Source organism: Lipotes vexillifer, unplaced genomic scaffold, assembly GCF_000442215.2.
Source record: "Lipotes vexillifer unplaced genomic scaffold, Lipotes_vexillifer_v1.1 scaffold216, whole genome shotgun sequence".
Classification (NCBI taxonomy): domain Eukaryota; kingdom Metazoa; phylum Chordata; class Mammalia; order Artiodactyla; family Lipotidae; genus Lipotes; species Lipotes vexillifer.
In genome coordinates, this window is record NW_006779100.1 from 3,639,962 (window position 1) to 3,642,626 (window position 2,665).

Below are 2,665 nucleotides of genomic sequence, written 5' to 3' on the forward strand. Positions count from 1 at the left end.
TATTGTCATCTCTGGCCAAGCCACCTTGGAAACCTATGCATAAATACATAAAATACTAAGTCTTTAAGAGAGTTAAGTTACAGCTTAGCACAGTCTTTGGTATCAGAGGTCCGAACTTAGTAGGACTCAAGAAAACCTCGAGAAGCAGTTGTCTGCTTCCTGCATTCTGATCCAGTGGGTGGAGACAGATAACTCAGGTCTGAGATTATGCCTCCTTTATTGTAATTGGACTGTGTTTTCTTTTCCCCCTTTACCATTTGAAGGTGTTTATAAATAATGAAGAGACCAAAAGAGAGGCAAGCAAGTGAATGAGACCTGAGAGGATTGCCAAAGACTTGCTACCTGGAAAACTCCCAACTCAGTGGTACTTCTTTGGGTTTTGTTTGTTTTGTTGTTTGTTTCTTGCTTCCCCAAACTCATAATTTGTCACTTTGTTTTTAGGGCCATGCCTTCTCTCAGAATGTGTGCCTGGGGTTCCTCCATCTGGTTTCATATAATTAGGTATTAACCAAAGCAGAGCCAATTTGGGTGATTCCTTCATTGTTAGACTGAAGGACAGGGTCACCCAAACCTGCTTGAACAGGAACTATGCTTTCTTGGCAAAAATGGCTTGAAAAGCAGTGATGTCACCAACTGGTGATGAGAAGATGAGAGAATGGCTGTGAGTACCTCTGGCACAGGGGCATGGAGGAGAAATACTTTAGGGCTTAGGTCATTAGGGCTGTGGATCCAAGGGGATCCAAGGGACGAGGGCTGTTCTGCTGTTCACAGAGCTTTAACACTATAACTGGGAAAAAAAAATTAAAAAATATATATATATATATCTCCTCCCCCACCCCACCCCACAAGCTGGCTTTCCTGTAAAAAAGGAACCATGATTTCTCCCAAAGCTATTATCTTAACCAGAGTCCTGTGGTATCTGGCCTAGAGAAACAATCTGGATTTTAGCCCTTAGGGGCCCTTTAATCCTGGGGGGTGAGGGTGGGGGTGGTTAAAAACCACTGGACTGCTCCCCATTTTGCAGTGAGTTCTGAATGATTATAGGGTCCTGCATATGGGACTGCAAAACCTAATAAACTGAAATCCCCACTGTATCAGATGCTGGGGGAGGGGGCTGGCCAGATGTCAGTAATTCTTCTTTGCCAAGCCTTATAGAAGTAGAACAGCTTCTTTAGGGTTCACTTCCTTATTATCTCTCCTGCTCAGAAATGGTGAGAGAATGTTAGATGAGGAACATAGAGGAGGAGGAACAAGAAGTGGGGAAAGGAGGGAGGGAATTTTTTCATGACAGGATAATGTGCCTTAGACAATTGAATGATGTCTGCATTTCAGTTTAGATTCTTGGATAGTTCAGAGTTTCTTTTTATTTGATCCAGAGGAACAAGGATGGGCTAAAATTATCCAAACCTAAAATCACGGCCCCAGAAATTCCTCATACCAAGCTTTAGGATATGGCTTTTGGTAAACATCTCTCCTTCAAATTGCTTTGCTACTTGTGAGGCCAGTATGGAGCTTCCTGTCAAAACAGGTGCCTTCTTTCTTGATGACCAATTAAAATTTCAGGGCAAAGATTTTCTGGGAGGAACTGGATGTCCTATTGTATTGCTTAATGGCCTAATCCAAACCAAGGTGTGCGTCAATCTGTACAATGCCTTATTTTACTCTGATCTTAAGCATTAGTCCTCATAAAACCAAAGAGCCTATCAGTCACTGAGTGGTCAGATCCAGGAGGAAGCTTTTCCTGCATCTACATGGATGGCCTTTTGAATAACTGAGCAGAAAAAGCATGGTAATGTGAAATATTCATAAATCACTGAGTCAGTTCTAGCCAATCTCTTGGAAATTTTGTTTGCTTTCTCTGGTCCCAGATGTCTCTCCAGGGTCTGGAGAGGGGAAGGCTAGTAGTAGTGTCAGAAAAGAGGGCAACTAACCAAAAAACCACCTAAGATATGAGGTTTATACTTTTACCACTTAGAGAAAGCCCACATCTCAGGAGAAAAACACCTCTCGCTAGAACTCTCTGGAGTAATCCCCCGAAATGGTACTGGAGGGAGCAGCTAGAATGTCTGAGAGCCTGGCTCCTTGAGCCATGGTCAAGCAGACCCTGCGAGGATTTCCTCTTCCTAAAATCATCCTTGGGATCTCTCTAGTGAGTCTTGAGGTCCTAGGCTGAAGCCCCAGATCAGCCCCACTCCCAGTCAGGACTTGCAGAACTCAACCGAAAGACTGGCCCTTGTATTCCAGACGCAGGCGTTCACGCTGTCTAGCTGGTTGCCCTCCCCAGCCCAGTCTCAGCACAGCACTTACTGCCTCTGGGCCTATCTCACACTCAACGCAAGACGCGTTAGCTCTGTGAGCCACTTTCACATCTGCCACCACATGAAGTCAGCAGAGCGCCACAGCCGCAGAAAAAAACGAGGGAAGTTGCATCGAGACACAAACATCCTGTCCTCACTACATCAAGTGGCTCCAGCTTGAGGACCAGCATCACAGAGCGGATTATTTATGTGGCACAGACCTGTCCAATGGCTCACAAAACTCATCTCCTTTGTATCTTTGCTGTGAGCGAGCATTTTCTCTTGAGTCCAGGGACATACATGGAGATATTCTTTGGCTTATGAAGTCAGTGACAGGGGACAGTGACAGGGAATGCCCAGCTGCTGAA